The 17,702-nt window shown below is 38.5% G+C and overlaps 1 long non-coding RNA gene across 1 annotated transcript; it reads left to right on the top strand.

Moving 5' to 3' along the window:
* The first annotated feature begins 1,221 nt into the window (after window positions 1–1,221).
* LOC149243832 (uncharacterized) lies at window positions 1,222–2,754 on the top strand. The gene is made up of 3 exons (XR_016245802.1): window positions 1,222–1,497; window positions 1,915–2,085; window positions 2,202–2,754. It is a non-coding gene; the product is annotated as an uncharacterized LOC149243832 (long non-coding RNA).
* The last annotated feature ends 14,948 nt before the right edge of the window (window positions 2,755–17,702 follow it).

The following is a 17,702-nucleotide window of genomic DNA, read 5'->3' as shown; positions in this document are numbered from 1 at the left end:
ATCATGCTCCAAAATATTTTAATATTTCTTTTAATTAAATATTTGTAAAATGATTTTTAAAAAGACAATCCATTATTGAATTGAGAATTCTGTGATCCATATCAATTTTTTGAATAATCTTCGGCGAAAATCACATAGAAAAACTTTTGTTGACGCGTTTCGAACCAACCAGTGTGGTTCATCGTGAGGACAAGTTGAATGAGTAGCTCTCACTTAGCACATTAAATAGATAGGGCAGAGTGTCATGGGATACTCTTCCCTATCTATTTAATGTGCTAAGTGAGATATGCTCATTCAACTTGTCCTGACGATGAACCACACTGGTTGGTTCGAAACGCGTCGACAAAAGTTTTTCTATGTGATTTTCGCTGAAGATTCTTCAAAAAAGAAAATCCATATTTGATGGATATATTTAAATCTTTAAAAACATAAAAATTTCCAACTAAAAATTGTAATATTTGAAAATATTGATTCAATGTAAGTGTTACTATAAATTTTGTTATCTTGCCATATAAAAAACATCATTAAATTTAATATTAATATTAAAAGATTAATATTATTATTATTATTAAATCTAATATTAATATTAATATGTTATAATATTGATATTATTAATTTTAATAATTTTGAATTAATAATTTAATTAAAGGTTTACACCCAAAAAAAGAAAAAAAGAAAAAAAGAAAAAGAAGACATAATATTATATCTCTTTTTCAGAAAACACCTATACACCCAATAACCTCCATTTTTTAAGAAAAAATTGAATACTTAATGACTACCTGGTCCATTAAAGACTTTGTATTTCATTATAGTAATGAAAGCGCATAATATAAATAATTGTTCAACAATATTTCATTATTTAATTATACTAATTAAAATCTAAATTCAAATCCCTAAAACGATATCATCTCAACCCTTCACAACTATTAATAAATTATGCACCACATCCTCATTAATAATTAATAAATTTCAATTCAGGAAGTTATCTTCAAATTTCATGAAGCCGTCTTTTTCCAATTTCACACAAGCTATCTTTCAAACTAAATGTTTTTTCCCCGAAAGGGCGGGAAACAATCCGGAAATTTCTTTGAAAGTGGTGAATGATAGATGGAAGGGACCTTCGCCTGACGTTCGCGACGGCCCCCATTAATGGCGCTATGTTTCCGGGAACGCGTTCGCGATGGCCCCCATTAATGGCACTATGCTTCCGGGAAGGCGATCTACAAGGCTGCAAGGTGCCGGGAAATTATGGTTCCCTTAAAACCAAGGCATGAACAACCACAATTTCCTCTTTCCATTAATTTTCCGGGTATTGACAACCACAATTTCCTCACTCCATAGCCCATCGCATACCTCATTCCATTGATTTTCCGGCATATTGCTCGGCTCCTTCTCTTCTCCTACTTATAAAGACACCACTGGATGCATTATAAGTAAACTTCAGAAGCATAGTGAAGCAACAGCAGATCAAATGGAAGCGGAATCGTCTACACCGCTGTAAGAATGTCCTCGGAAATTTCGTTTTTGCAAAATATGATTGTTTTCTTTATATTTTGATAAATGCTTCCCTGTCAATTTTTAAATTATATTTTGTATATCTTAAATGGATTGCTAGTCGCAGGTGAAGAATATGATGCATTTTATTGTTTTTTAATGTGGTTTTGGGGGAAGGATTAACTTGTAAATCATTTCAGTTTTTGCCTGTGTCGAATTTGAAATTATTGTGTGTATATTTTAAATGGAAGATAACGATATTTTTTCAAGAAGATAACAGATTGCATTTTATTGTTGTTTGATGTGGTTTTGGGGAAATTTTGAATTTTTGTAATGGGCAATATAGAGCTTAGTTGAAGTTGGATCGGATTTTTGGGTGAATTTATGTTTGTTTTCGGTGTTCAATCTGTTTGAGTCAAGATGCTGGCGCGCCTTTTGTCGAAGAGAGCAAATATGGAGAGGGGAATATACAAACTGACAAGAAAGTCTGCTCTGGTTGCCTCAGGGTAATGATGATCAACCAGCTCTCGTCCATCAGGGAGCTCTTAAGTTGTTCCCGATATTACGGAGAATACAGATTTCCAAGAACAGGTAAATTAATTTATCTTTCAAAGTTTCGTAACGAGTGATTACTTCTTGTTAGAGATGAAATTTTTGAGAAGGGGAAAATAGTAAAGATTATGTTGATGTATTTCATGACCAAACAGATGCAGATTTATACGGATTCAAAACAAAGGAAGCTCAAACCCATTGCAGTTGTGGATCATTCCTTAGGAGGGGCAGTTGCAACTTTGACCGCACCATGGGCACTGTAAAAGAGGTTAAGGCAGAGTCATTGCTGATTCCCTGAACATTCGGTAACCAGATGGACATGTGGACCATCAAATACCCCATGTTTATTTGATTGTAAAATATTCAAGGAATCAGCAATTCACCTAAAGATGCCCCAGGCAAAGTTCTCTTTTTGTATAACATTTGGAAATCCTTTAGTGAGGGATGTAGGACTTGTTGAAGCAGTTGGCCGTGAAAATTGTGCAGGCAACTTTTTAGTTCAAGAGAGGGCGGGGCTTGTATTGGTAATTCTGATACCATTTTGAAGTTTCTTCATTTGACAATGCAAAAATACGAAAAACCTTATGTTAATATCGTACAGGACTGTTTTTCAGAGCATATAGAGTATGGTTCTGTTTTGAATCATGTCGTAGAAAAGTCCATTAGTGGGAAAAGAAATGCAAAACCTGGTTCAGAATCTTCTTACAAGACTGGAATGTCATTACAGCTGGAAGCCCTTTGGTGTCGATGATCAGGTAACAAACTTTAAATCTTTTAAGTGAAAATCTCTCCACATATCGTATAGCAAGATTAACCAGGAAACGGAAAAAAAAAAGAAACTATCATTTAAGCTTGTCTGCAAGTTTTGTTTTTCATTTTATGGTGCAGGAGTTTGATTTTAAATTGCAATGTGACATAGAGTTTTGTCCGCATTTCTGAATTCTATTTTCTCTTTAACCTCATCACGTGTGATTGGCGAATTCATTTTTTTTTTTTTCTTCATCAGTACGGGCGAATTCAAATTTGAACAGATGATCATGCATTGATAGTGCACAAATAGCCAGAAATATTGAAAACAAGCATAACATAAGCAATTGAATTAAAGTCGGAAACAATGTTAACTAATTAACTAATACTCTATGCTATAAAATATTATAAAAAATTAACTAATGCTCTATGCTATAAAATGTTTAATATTTCGTGAGACTATTTTGCTTTTGGCAGCCATGGCTATCTTTATTTGACTCTACATGTACTCGCTATACAAGTGATATAGTGACATTAAAACCCACGTTTAATATTCCGTGAGACTATTTTGTTTTGGGCATCCATGGCCATCTTTATTTGCCTCTACATGTACTCTCTAGCTTTGTAAAGTTCAGGAAACACTAGTTTTCTCGAAGCTTCTCGCTCATATTTTTCGTCAAAAGGTGTTATTCTATAAGGTGACATTAAAACCCATTTTTTGGCCTCAGGGATGAATAGTAGCATACAATATATTATTTATAATGAAAGATGCATCATGCACTTGATGATTTCAGGAACTTCTTTTGTTCTCGTTGATAGCAAGTGACCCCTACCCTTCACTGCAACTAGGAATGTGTGCAGCAAAATGAGAATGAAGAAGGGAGAGTAGATAGAAAAGTGGTCCTAAGTCCAAAGCCTCCTCAGCCCAATCCCTTTCTCTTCGAGCATATTCTGCAGTAGCATAATACATGCCAACAAAGGAGTTGCTTCATGCCATACATGTAGCTTCAAGTGATCAATGTACATAGTCTCCAATTTCATCCATGATAACCATGCTAGGGAGCGATTGGACTAAACTATAAAGAGATGACGAAGTCAAGGAGAAAGATGCCACGTCAGCGGCTACACGACGACGAAGCAGCGCATCCACCTCCCATTTTGAGAATCTTGTCTCACTGGCTAAAAAAATTGATAAATGGATACTGGTATCATGTGGAGCAGTGTAGAAATTTCTGTTTTCCCACCCCGGTTTTCAGTTTCTCCTTATTTCTCCCATGTAGTTAAATGCCCTTTCCCATAACCATACATTTAACAAGCTGAAAAAATAAATATTGCTGAAAACACAAATTCTGGAAATTTTATAGAACGCTGGAAATTGCAGAAATAAAAATCAGTAGTAATAAACAACCATTAAAACACATTTAAACACTGAGATTTTTGGTCAATGTGACCCTGGAAAAACCACCTACAACTCTTGGGGAAAACCAATTCGAGAGCTCTTCTTTATTTCTGAAAATTGCCTTTTTACAGTGAGAAATATTCAACAAAAAATCAGCAAACAAATTTACAACTTATCTCTTTTCCCGTGCCTCACAGCAATCTGGAAATTACAGCGAACAGGACAGCAATAAATGCTGTACGTCCTCCTCAGCATTAAAACATCAATCTCATAAATTGAACAAATAATACAATATATACATGGAAACCCTTATGTATGAAAACTACAAAACTTTTTATATGAATAATCTTGTACGAACCAACCTACAAGAGAAACCAATGCCCATTGTTGTAATATTTGTACGCACCAACCTACATGAGACACCAATCCCATTGTTATAAATATTCGTAGGTACCAACCCACTTCATTGAATCTACTTGACAATGTCTGTCAGTTGCCTCTGCTTTCACAAAGTCTGCTTGCTACTTCTACCTTCATTAGGTATGTTAGTTGCTTTTGGCTTCACCAACTCTACCTATTGCTTCTTCCTTCATCAAGTTTGTTTCTCTTAAAACGTGTTGCTTTCATCTTCTTCTTGAGAACAAACTTGCACAACATTCCACATATCTAATTTCACAAATTTGGCTATGAAATTTCTACCAAAGGTATTTAGTGATATCTTCTTTGTCCCCTCCAATTTTCATAGTCTAAAACATCTCAAAATGAAAATTATACAAAAAATTACATGTTGGCATGTTTGAAACATGTTTCAGGAGCATTCAAGAAGACTAACTTCCTTAAATCATATCTCCGAAATTATAGTGGAACAAGGTTTGAAATTTCCACCACATGTACCTTGAGATTTCTCTTCTATCTCCTCCAAATTTCACAATCTAAAATATCATGGAAATAAAGTTACAGAAAAAATATGAAGCTTACATGTTTGAAGTAGATTTTATGAGCATGTTGGATGCCTAATTTCCTCAGACCATATCTCTGAAATCATGGTGAATAAAGATCTAACATTTTAACTATAGGTACATTAATATCTTATATTTGTATCTTCCGAATTTCACGTTTTGAAACATCTTAGAAGAAAAGTTATAACAAAAATACCAAGTTGACCTATTTGAAGAAGATTTTAGGAGATTCAGGAAGCCTACATTCCTCAAATCATATCTTTGAAATTATAACAAATCAAGGTTTGAAATTTTAACCACGAGTAAATGAAAATATTTTCTCTAGTGCCTCCATGTCTGATAGTTTGAAGCATTCCAAAAGAAAAGTTATAGATAAAATGCCAAGATGATTCATTCATCCCCTATAAATCACATTTTTTCTTCCACCTTTAGACTCCTAGAAACACCCAAAAAATTATTCCTTAGCTCCTTTTGTGACCTCATATCTTTTCTTACATGGATGGTCTTAAAATGCACTCACATGCCCTTTATTCATAGTGTTAGTACATAAAATTATGAAGATGACTTATAATACTGGTTGAGTCGGCTTACTTGTACTTTGGTTGGGTCATCTTGGCACAATCTTCCATATCTCATCATTCTTATGGAATTAAAGGGAGTGCCATATACCATTGGAAAGGTCTTGGAATAAGATTTTCTACATATGTCCTATGGTTCCAAATGATCTAGGTAATTGGAGTAAAAATTCCTTCAAAGAAAGGGTATCCAAATGGAGCATCAAAAGTCCAAAAATAATATTTCCAACAATATTCACTTTCCAACATTTTTCTTGGACATAAGTAGTTTTCGCCTATCTTTGACATTAGTGGCAATATTATTTCCAACAATTTCTCACTTTGTCATTGATGGCAACCCTTAGTAAATTTTTTAATAATTGTTGGAAATACCGAGAGGGGGGTGAATCAATATTTATTACAATCAGTATATTTTTAATTTCAAAGAGAATTAATTGTTATTAGCATCAGATACACATAAATGTTCATCAAAACCATTCAACAATGCACAACAATAAAGACAACAAACACATATTTTTAGGTGTAAACTCCTTTAGGACAAAAACCACCGAACACTTCTTAATATTTGTCTTCAATAAAATTTACCTCAATATTTCTCATCTCCAATTGAGGGATGCTTCAACCCCCTAGTTCACAGGCTCTAACTTGTAGGATGCTTCAATTCCTTGTTTACCAATGCTAACCGGAAGGTCGCCCCATCACCCTAGTTTACAAGCTCTAACTTGAAGGATTCTCCAAAACCTTATTTACCCACATCAATCATAAGGAAGCTCCAATGCTTGATGAAGACTCCAACCAGTCGTAGCACCACCCTGCTTCACTGAATTGTTATTAGGCTTTGTAACTGCTCAAACTAGCAAGGGTACTAAAAGGGGATCCTTGAAGGGCTACTACTAGGCTAAAGGAAACAATGGAGCAATAGCCCACTCTCACCTCAACTAAGGCTCCTTTCTCTTTACAGATTTTCACTAATGGGAGGAGACTCGTTATGATGAGGATCATGAAATGGATAGACCAATGATAGGGTGAGGGGTGAACCTGGAAGCCTATTCACAAGAGAGGCTCAAATATGTGGCTTGCATGCCTTGGAGGCAAGGTTTAAAGCTCTCAAGGAAGGGCTTAAGGGGAACTTCAAGGTTTAGGTTTAGGGTATATATCTGATAATGGAGATTCCTAGGCCATGAAATTCTTGTGAAATATTGGATTCCAAGTGATCCTTGAAAAATTACCCTTAATAGTGTATGGGACCACACGGGACCAAGCGGACCGGGGGGGTAGGTCAAAGGGGTAGGGTTTATCAACTAATGATATGCTTGACCTATTCTGGAGGGAGAAAGGGACCAAAGAAAGAATTTTTAGTGCAAGACAATGTGAATGTCCCAATGAGGCCTCTAGCCTAAGGAATCCAAGGGCAAGATTCAATATCGAGGCTAGGGCTTGACATATCTTCAAATACCACTGTTAGAATTTATTCAAAATTGGAGGGCCCCTAGGAGACACACCAACGCAATAGGGGCCAAGAAATCAATTATTTTTGAAGGGTGGTTTGCAAGATAAATGATGCCTTTGGGGATCTAATGGGTTAGGCCTAGAAAAGGAGAGATAGTTGGATGAATAAAGTTTAAGGTGATCACCTTTGGGTGGACCAGTGCCTAATACTTAAGGGATATTGGAGTCAGGTATAATTACGACTATGGACCTTTGAATTTTCTAGGTCAAGGAGGCCTCAAAGAAAACTTCGCTTAGCACTAGGGTAGCAACAGAAGCATCTTCAAAAACTTTATGCTTTGTTTTGCAAGATATATGGCTTATGAAGATGAATTTCAGTAATGAAACATCCCTATGAACATTCATTCATTATACATGGCTCATACATGAAGCATTCACTATCCAAAAACAAAATTTCCACAACTTTGCATAAAGAGATGCAACAAATAGGCCCTAGTATAGTGAAATCCCAATAGAAATGTATGTGACAAAAATAGAAAGAAAGAATAAAATTAAATTGTATTTACATGTATAAGAATATATACAAATATCCAAAATTTGCCACTTAAGAAGCTCGAAGACATGAGAAAATAATCCAAACATCAAAATTCATTCCATGCCCCAAAAATTCGTCCTTCAAGAAGGATAGCGAAGATCTCTAAAGAGATACAAGTTCCAAATCCAAGTGATGATGCTAAATGAATCCTTATTACTTCCATTTATACACCTCTGATGAGTTTGGTTTAGCTAATTAGGCCTGCATTAGCCCCTAAAATAAAATAATGTGCAAAATAACTAACTTTTGGTGATAAGCCCACCAAACTAACTCATAAATAAAGGAATAAGCCTCTTAAGAGTCCGAATGATCAATAATACATGTCGTTGGTCTTTCTAAGAATCTTGATGAAGTCCATAAGTTCCATAATGATGAATAAGACTCCCAAAAGTAGTGGACAAGTGGTTGACCCCTTGTTCTCCAAATAATAAACTCATGGTGCTCTGAATGGGTGTGGGGGTACACAAGTAACCTCATGGTCTCCAAGTAGATCAAAGATGTCTGTAGACCATCTGAAAGGGATTGAATGATGGTATAAGTGATGCCACATAATCATATAGGAACTGGGTCATCTGCCAAGTGCATGATACAATTGTGGGGCCGATTGGGCATGATGAACTAGGTGCATCTTCCTTGTCCAATATATGAAACTCGAGAAATCCTTGAACATATCTGGGGATCCACAAACTTCTTTCTACTGTTGTGGAGGCCCATGGATCTCTACACACACCCTACATGTGCCAATGTAGCCCTCTGGAGAGTTAGGACCCCATATAGGGAAACTAAACCCAAAATGGAGAGCATTTACAATCTTGCATAAGATCCAATGTGTCCCCTTGTCTTCTAGTACAACAAGTCATTTAAAGAAATAGGGTTAAAGAGCTTACAAACCAGGGACAAGAAGTGGGCACTTCATAATGGCATGCCCTTCCATAGTGGGCTTTAACATGTGCTAATGTTTGCAAGATCTAAGGGAGTTAACTAAGTGCCCTATTAGGTGATTTCTACTTTTAAAGGGGATGATATGACCAAGGTACATCCTTTAAGTGGTGGTGGCATGTGATAAAGTGATGAACAAACTAAGGGATGAAAAGGAGAAACCTTGGACCACATGTATGGGTACAAGAGTAGCTAATAAAGGGAAACCCACACTTGGGTATATAATGTATAGGAGAGAGAAATTGTGGTACATGAATTACCTCGATCTTGATTTTTCCACCCTTCTTCATATGCCTTTTCCATTTTATGATTTTTCTTTGGTTAACTACTCGGAGCTCAGGGAATGAGAGCATGATGTGTAAAGTATAGCAGTGGATACCTCCTTTAAGGTGGGTTAGTTCATTTTCCTTCATGGGTTGGGACAATCAAGGGTCCCTGAATGATATAGGAGGCTCATTTAGGGCCTATAGGAACCAGGGTGATGGCCATGGGGATGGGGTAGAGCTCATGCATTGGCTTTTTCCCACGTGTTAAATGTGTTTGTCTCGACCATGTTTTGCATTTTGTGGTACATTTCCTTGTTGAATGTGGCCAATTATGATTTTACTTTTCTTTTCAGCTGCATCAACCTCTGGGGCATCGTTTCAGGCCCGACCCAAGGTGTGGGCAAGGGGAAGGGGAGTCCAACCTTATGTGGACCTAGTGGGGAAATGTGGACACATGCTGGAAAAATGATGAATGGATTATAATGAATGGAAGGCGAGTAATGTATGTGGATGAGAGAGCGAGACCACATGACCAAAATCAAGGTTTCCCATGTAGTACCACCCTAGAACCCAAAGGTAAGTAAAATAGATACCACGGGACTAAGTTCCAAGGGTAACATATAAAAGAGGTCTAGGGGATAGGAGCGTAGACCTAACCCACTCTTTCTGCCGAATCTCCCCATCAATTCATGCCCAAAATTTCCAATGATAAGTAAACTACAATACTGAATTACCAAATGACAAGGCATACCTTTAGGTTCGGGAGGCCAACCTTCAAACGTACGATCATGATAGATGGGTGAGGGAACACATGGTTGGCTCAGGTGGTAGAGAAATGGCACAACGAGCTAGTTGGTGGCTGCAAGGGGTTGTTGGCTTGTGGTTGAGGGCTATCTTGGAGAAAACTTCTTCTAGGGATATCGCCCACAAAATGGTGGGTAACATTTGTTGTGGGGAAAAGTATCCAACACGGAATGACCCTATCCCACTCTAAGGGTGATAGTTCCTTAGCAACAGCTGAAGCAAAGCTATCTAAAGTTACTTCTTTATGACATGCAAGAGATGAAAGGAAGAGATCCACTTACCGATGTCTTGCGCAAATGGTCGATCCAATCTCCTCTATTTGCCGCTTGCTCCCAGCTCCAAGTCTCCTCACGGGCCCAGCTACACAAGATCCTGCGAACAAGACAAGAAAAAGAAACTACAAGAAGCATGCATTCATAATTGATTCAAGGATTAGCATAAATCAAATACGCAAGTAAGACAATACACCATTGAAACACATGCGAATAGAAGAACCTCAAATGCTTTATTAATATAAGGAAGTAAGGTTCAGGCGGTGATACAACTGTAAGAGGTCCAATCCAGCATCACCTTCCTGACGGAAAGAAATCTCCTCTTCACCTCCCTCAAGCAATCACCCAATACTCTCAACTGTAAACCAACAGCAATTCTCTGCACAAAATTCCCCGCCCCCCAGATCCCATGGGATGAGATCCTTATATAGAGTTTTGGAGTGAAGATAAGTCAGCTTGATGTGTGACTTGTTGTCCTCTTCAACTCCAGTTGTTCTTCAGTCCTTCACTCGGAGTTTCTACCTTCCACTTGGAGTTTTAGAACCTCTTAACTCATCATTAGGCGAATCTTCTGATCCAAGTGTCATTTTGGAAGCTTCCTGGGCACTGGCACATTGAGAAAAGATTCCTCCACATGTCAAAGTACGCCCAGCGCAGGTAGCCTTTGTTGCACTTGCTATGCAGCGCAGGTACACCATAGATCTTTTGACATTCAGCGCAGATGCTTAGTGGAGCAGCTGCTTTGATCCAAAATTGACCTGTTTTTGAGTGTTTTTCAGTGGAGAACTGATCTGAAGTGCTGTGGTTTGCTGACCTTGTTCCTCTAGGGGTAGGAACAACATGTTTAGGGACTTTGGATCCCTCAGATTATTGACATTTTATGCTCTATGCTGTAAGGCACAAAAATGTCTATAACAGTTGACCCCTAAAGTATGAGGTCGTTTATCGGGTGAAATGCTTTATTAGGAGGATCCGAAGTTCATTCAATCGTCGGGAGGTGACCTGTAACAAAATACAATACAATACATTATCTTTTCATACTTTCTTTTTGTTGACACCTAATCCGAAACGGATGAGGTGAAGTCGGACAGTCATCTAGAAGATGAACTGATCCGTTTTATATTTGTATAAATAAAGTGCTGGCTAATGAATAAATTATCAATCAGTGTTTTCTCTCGTTCAATTGCTGGAGTTACCCTGGCCTGACATGGTATCAGAGCTCAGGTCCCTTAAATTAGCTGTAACTCCTCTCTTAAGAGCAGCTCTGGCGTGATTCCCTGGCTCTGCCTCTGCCTTTGCCTGAATCCGCTGCCCCTCTGACCAGAATTCTCTGCGCTGCCTCTGACTGCCCTGCGCTCTCTGACACTGACCTCTCATGAGACTGCGCCCTCTGTATTTGAATAAACGGTTCTATCTCTGCGCTTGAATCTAATGAATGCATCCGTTGTGGAGGAATTGAATCTAATGAATGCATCCGTTGTGGAGGAATGGTGATTGAAACCGGTGTCACTGTGGAGGAACGTTGAAGCCTGAAGATTGCTCGTTGAAGCCTGAAGCTCTGCGGATTAAACACGACCTGGATTGCTGTGACATAATGTATTGAAGCTGCGGCCTGCGTTTTTATTGATTTCCCGTCGCATATGGTAATCGCACAGTCCTCCATTTACACACATATATTACACCTTGGTTCCGTTGCCGCCTCCATTAACCTCCGTCTCTGCATATATGCTGCCCCTCTCCGCTCCGTGTTTCTATATTTTTTGTTCTGTTGAAGGGATTTAACATTCAGGTGAGCGCTGCAGTGTGACTTTGTTGAATCGACTGCAATATCTTGTGATATTTGACTCTGAATTTTGTTTGAAAAACGCTCCAACGTCGTCGAACCTCGAAGTGGGTCAAGGATCGTAAGGCCGGTGCTCCACTGCTCATCACATCGAAGAGGTTCCGCTCCTGCACATCAATGTTACCGCAGCGTTTTCATGTGGTATATGCTGAGCTCTCCTTTTTTAAAACAGTGACATGATGTTACCGCAGCGTTTTTATATGCTGAGCTCTCCTTTTTTAAAACAGTGACATGATGTTACCGCAGCGTTTTCATATGCTGAGTGCTCCTTTTTTAAAACAGTGACATGACATGATATATGTTATATTGAGCGCCCTCTCCTTTTTTTAAAACAGTGACATGATATGATATATGTTATGTTGAGCGCCCTCTCCTTTTTTTAAAAACAGTGACATGATATGATATATGTTATGTTGAGCGCCCTCTGCTTTTAGAAGAAACATAATATTATGGAAGTGATGGTGATATAAGAAATGCTCATGACATGCTGTTAGAAGAAGAATAAAATGCATAAGGCTATGATATAAGGATATTTTTACAGAAGTTTTTGGCAGAGATATTTTTTTCAGAAGGATTTTGTTTACAGAAGTTTTTGGCAGAGATATTTTTTTTTACAGAATGCATTCAATCATTTCTATGGTCGGAATAGTTCTCACTGGCAAGGAGAACTATTCTGAATGGTCCCGGATGGTAAAACACACCCTTATCTACAATGAGCTGTGGAAAGGAGTGTGTGTCGGAGAAGAAGAAGATAAAGACCCTGTGCAGCCCACATCAGACAAAGAACTCGCCATTTGGGAAAACAAGAACAGCAAAGCCTTTGCATTGATCGCAGCATCTGTAAATGAGGAAGTAAGTCGTCATATTTCATGCTATTCCACTGCCTTTGAAGCTTTACAAAAGCTTAAAGAACTCTATGATACACATTCTGCACTTGAAGTTGTTCAGCTAATGATTAAACTCTTCACTCTTGAACTGAAAAATAATGATCCTCTTGCTCTTGCATCTGAAATAAAGTCTATAATGCATGATATAAAATCCACTAAGGTTGAGCTGGATATCTCTCTTATTGCCTTTCTCAAAGCACTCTATCCTACCTACTCTAATTATCTTGAGTCTTTACAAGCAAATGGAAACCTTAAAGATATAACCTTTGACTCTCTTGTGAAAAAGTTTGCTGAAAGAGAGAAAGCTTTTGGAAAGAAAACAGTCCCTGAATCTTCTGAAGAGACTGTCTGCCTTGCTCACAAAGAAAAGCATCCTGCTCAAGATTCTGCAAGAGGAAGAGGCGGACGAAGAGGAAGAGGAAGATACTTCAGAGGCAGGGGGGGCAGACATCCTCAAGCAGAAAAGGCAGATCTGCATTGCATTCGCTGCAAACGAAATGGATCACATGATGCTTCTACATGCAAGCTACCATGGGACAAGGTTGAGCAGAGAAGAAATCAGCAGAAAGGTAAAACTGATGACACAGACAAAGGTAAAGCACCTGAATCCGCTCACTATATTGAGGCACAATGTAACATTGGAGTAAATGAAGATTTGTTTAATGCTTCACTTGCTTCTTCGAAAAATGACTGGTTGCTTGATTCAGGAGCAACCTGTCATATGACTTATAGGAGAGATTTCTTTGAAGATTTCACTGACAATGTTGATGGAGCAATATACTTTGCAGATCAGTCAAAAATCAAGCCATCAGGGCTTGGCACAATCAGGCTTAAACTGCCTGGTCTTCCAGACTTTCTTCTGGATCATGTTCTATATCTCCCACAGCTGAAGAGAAACTTGCTGTCCCTGGTCCACATCCGCCAGCAAGGTCACTCCATTCACATGTTTGATGGCAAGCTTGAGGTAAGAAAGGCATCTGACCACTCACTTGTCATGAGGGGTATAGAAGAAGAAAGACTCCTTAAACTGCAAGGAACCTCTGCTCATGCACAACATTTCTCATATATTTCTCATCATGAAGAAGGTGCACTTCCATCAAGTTTATTATGGCATGCTAGATTTGGACATTTAAACTATGATAGTCTCCGCTTATTGAAGAAAAATGGTGTTGCTGGTTTGCCTACAATTCCTAGAAAACATAAACAATGTGATGCTTGCATTCTAGGAAAGCATAGCAAACAGTCTTTTCATGATTCACATTCAAGAGCACATAGGAAGCTTGAACTTATTCATTCAGATTTATGTGGTCCAATGCCTGTTCCTTCTGCAAATGGAAATAAATATATCATGACATTTATTGATGATTACACCAGAATGTGTTGGGTTTACTTATTGAAGAACAAATCTGATGCTTTTCAAACATTTAAGAATTTTCATAAGTGGATTGAAAATGATGCACAATCTCATATTGGGTCTATTCGCACTGATAATGGAAAAGAATATACATCAAATGAATTTGAACACTATCTTCGCCAACATGGGATTAAACATCAAACAACTGTGCCTTATAATCCTCAACAGAATGGTGTAGCTGAAAGAATGAACAGAACAATTTTGAATATGGTACGATCCATGCTTTTCTTCAAAAATGTAAAGACAATGTTTTGGGCTGATGCTGTTCTATGTGCTGCATATATAAAGAATAGATGTCCATCTAGTGCTATAAGAAACAAGACTCCTTATGAATTGTGGTATGGACATGTTCCTTCGGTAAAACATCTCAGGATATTTGGTTCCACCTGTTATGCTTTAATACCAAAGGTACATAGAAACAAACTTGGTGCTAGAAGTCGTAAGTGTATCTTCCTGGGGTATTCAAATACATCTAAAGCATACCGCCTTTATGATGAAATAAATAAAAAGTTTGTTTTATCTAGAGATGTCATTTTTCTTGAATCATCCAAATCTGACAGTGTTGTTGAGCGGCAACTTGATCGCTTGGATAGATTCACAAAACCGAAATCATTTCAAGAGTTTGATAATCAGATTCCACATCTTGAAGGGGGGATTCCTATACTAGATCAACATGTGGAATCTTCTTCTGAAGAACAACCTCCCCTGCATGACACTCCAACAACGGATGATGCTTTAAGTGATGTAATTGATAGAATTGGGAGACTCAATCTTGATTCAGACCCAACTCCATCAACAGAACAGCCTGGACCATCTCAGAAAGGTCCCCCAAAGTGGCTGACAAAGACACTTGAAAGTGTTCATCCTGATGAAATTGGAAAAACAGGAACCAGAAATTCAAACCGACAAGATGGAGGTGATGTAGATAACTCTAATTCACCTGTTGATATGGATGTTACTTATGATTGTGAATTGAACTTGTCTACAGATTTTGAACCAACTTCCTTCAAAGAAGCTGCTTCTCATGATGAATGGAAAGAAGCGATGCAGAAGGAGTATGATGCCCTCATAAAGAATGGCACTTGGAAGCTGGTTGATCCTCCATTTGGAACCAAACCAATTGGCTGCAAGTGGGTCTACAAGAACAAGTACAAAGCTGATGGCTCACTTGACAAGCACAAAGCTAGGCTTGTGGCAAAAGGTTTTGCACAGAAGGAAGGGGTCGATTATGAGGAAACTTTTGCTCCCACAGCAAAATGGGCCACCATCCGGACACTCTTTGCACTAGCTGCTCAGAACGGTTGGAAAGTCCATCAAATGGATGTAAAAACTGCATTCTTGAATGGAGATCTAAAAGAGAATGTTTTTATGTCCCAGCCTGAAGGATTTGCTGTGAAAGGACATGAACACAAAGTATGCAAACTTGTGAAGTCCTTGTATGGCCTCAAACAAGCACCACGAGCCTGGTATGAAAAACTAACTGAGCATCTTCTGAAACTCAACTTCAATCATTTTGATCTTGATGATGCAACTTTATTTGTCAAGAAAGTTGGCAAAACAGTTGTATATCTTGTGGTATATGTAGATGATCTTTTAATGACAGGGAACAATGAAAGCTATATTGCATCCATAAAGAAAGAATTAGGAAAAATCTTTGAAATGACTGATTTGGGCTATGTTCATTACTATCTTGGCATTGAAGTAACCCAACATCCAAAGTCCATATTTCTTTCTCAAAAGAAATACATTGGAGATTTGTTATACAGATTTGGCATGACAGAGTGCAATCCCCTCTCTAATCCAATGGAACAAAACTTGAAGCTCACATCTACTGAAGGAAAGGAATTTGAGGATGCAACAAAGCATAGACAGCTTGTAGGAAGTCTCATCTACCTCACTACTACCAGACCAGACATTTCATTTGCTGTTGGAATCCTCTCCAGGTTTATGCAAAGGCCTTGTGAGGGACATTGGTCTGCTGCAAAAAGAGTTCTAAGGTACTTGAAGGGAACTCAAGACCTTGGAATCAAGTATACACAGGTGGACGACTTCAACTTGATTGGATACTCTGATTCAGACTTCGATGGAGACAAAGAAACTGGGGTATCTACTTCAGGATATGCTATGAGTCTTGGATCAGGAGCTGTCTCCTGGAGATCACGCAAACAATCAGTACCAGCAGATTCCACAACAGAAGCAGAATACGTGGCAGCAGCTGAAGCAACGAAAGAAATTGTGTGGCTCAGGAAAATTCTTGAAGATTTGCAGGTAAAACAAATACAATCAACTCCACTCATGATTGATAACACATCTGCAATAAAGTTGGCCAAGAACCCAAAGTTCCATGATCGTACTAAGCACATCAATACTAAATATCATCTGATCCGACATCATGTTGAGGCCAAAACAATCCATCTTCGTCATTGTTCCACAAACGAGCAAATTGCAGACATCTTCACCAAAGCGCTTGGAAGAGAAAAGCTTGAAAGATTCAGAATGATGCTTGGACTCACCAACATCCCTTCAGATTAAGGGGGGGAATGTTGACACCTAATCCGAAACGGATGAGGTGAAGTCGGACAGTCATCTAGAAGATGAACTGATCCGTTTTATATTTGTATAAATAAAGTGCTGGCTAATGAATAAATTATCAATCAGTGTTTTCTCTCGTTCAATTGCTGGAGTTACCCTGGCCTGACACTTTTCATGATCTAGCTGATGCGGGCATTTCCCATGCTCAGCTTTATAAATACATTTGCTGTACATAAACAGACGATCGTCTGATAATAGACTGATAATTCTCTGCTTTTTAATTATCATCCTTTTAGTAGGATGATCATCTGCTGTACATGTCTATGTTTTATCTCCTGAATATATATCACAGCCCGGATGGATGAAACTAGATCCGGGGTCTTCAAACTTGTCCGATCTTCACTCTAGTACAAGTCGATCCATGTGAGAATTTCTTGAAGTCGAACATGGAAAGACATCGCTTGATTACCAGTCAATAATGTAAACCGTTAACAAGCGCGAGAGGAATCACCGATAATGATGATGACCCTCAAGGTACTGCAGCACAATTCACGTGGCGTGAATATAGGATCTGACGTCGAACACCACGCAAAGTCTTCCGGTCGAAGGTCATTAATGTATACCTATCGCCGGAAGTGAGAAACTTGCCATTGAGGCATGCAAGCTTCAAAGTACTGAGGGGGTGTTCCTAGATCAACTTCTTGGATAATGAGCTGATGTCGAAAAGAAGTGATCCGTCAAAGGAGGGCCTTAATGAATCCCACATCAGTGACACGGAACGGAGCTAGTGATGATGGTGAAAACGATCTGTGAAATATGATTCAGGGTGGCGGTCATGGAAGGATGAAAGATGATGCATGGTAGTGGATGGGACCCGGTTGACACTTTCTGAATGACATCTCTTGAACATATAACGACACTGATGTGATGGATCGGTAGCATTACCCCATGTATGGATGGTATGGCGAGACCATG

Source organism: Pinus tabuliformis, chromosome 8 (genome assembly GCF_031772625.1).
Source record: "Pinus tabuliformis cultivar Carrire ecotype Pingquan chromosome 8, CPIR1, whole genome shotgun sequence".
In the NCBI taxonomy this organism is placed as follows: Eukaryota; Viridiplantae; Streptophyta; class Pinopsida; order Pinales; family Pinaceae; genus Pinus; species Pinus tabuliformis.
This window is presented reverse-complemented; position numbering and strand designations above follow the sequence as displayed.